Here is a 933-nt window from a genome sequence, read left to right as displayed (position 1 = left end):
CCTCTTCCTCCTCCACCACCATTACCACCACCTCCTCCTCCTCCTCCTCCTCTTTTTCTTTTTCTTTTTCTTTCTCGCTTCCGCGTATTCTCGGAACAACCGCCACGCTCAAATCTCTTCCGCTCGCGCGTTCTTCCTTTTTGCCACCATCCTCCGCCACTCTTCTTTTTCTTCTTCTTCTTTTTCTATTTATAAAGAATCACGATCGTCGTGGAGTAGAATAGTGGTGGTGATGGTAGTGGTAGTGCTGGTGGTGGTGTGTTAGTCAAATTTTACGAGCATCTTTTTTACAACCCCGAATTTTTCAAACGAATTTTCCATTTATTTTTTCACGACGAAGTCAGTTTAAGCAGAGAAATATACTACATCGATGAGATTAAAATATAGGATTATTATTTAATAGGTGTGAAAAAAACTGTTAACCAATAACGAGATGGAAAATTTGAAGAAACGTGATCTTGTTTTGTTTTTCTTTTCGTTATATTAGAAAAAAGATCAAAATAAGATAATAGAATACGAATTGCCGCCGGCTTTTCCCGGGCCCTTGTTTGTCCGTCTCTCCTCTCTTCGATCCGAGACGACCACCCGCGCCGGGATGCTGTCGACTACACACTGCGTCGTATTCGAGAGAGAAAGAGAGAGAGAGAGAGAGAGAGATAGATGGATATGCTACCACCACAGCTTTAGTAGACGTCCTCTTCATTCCTCCCGACCCTAATACCCCCCTTGGACCCCTTGTCTAACTCCCACATCCCCTGACACCCCCTCTTCCCAACCTGCCTGTCCCATCCCCCAGTCGTCGGAACTACCACCACCACCACCCCCACCTCATCACCCTCCCTAGACACTATTCTCTCTCTCTACTCTCGGACATGCGCGCGAATCCACGCTCAACATCAATCTTCTCTTCTCTTTTTTTTTTTTTTTTTTTTT

Source organism: Polistes canadensis, unplaced genomic scaffold (genome assembly GCF_001313835.1).
Source record: "Polistes canadensis isolate GaletaPanama2010 unplaced genomic scaffold, ASM131383v1 scaffold_247, whole genome shotgun sequence".
NCBI classification, from domain to species: Eukaryota; Metazoa; Arthropoda; class Insecta; order Hymenoptera; family Vespidae; genus Polistes; species Polistes canadensis.
The sequence above is the reverse complement of the archived record's forward strand: the minus strand, read 5'-3'. Positions refer to the sequence as shown.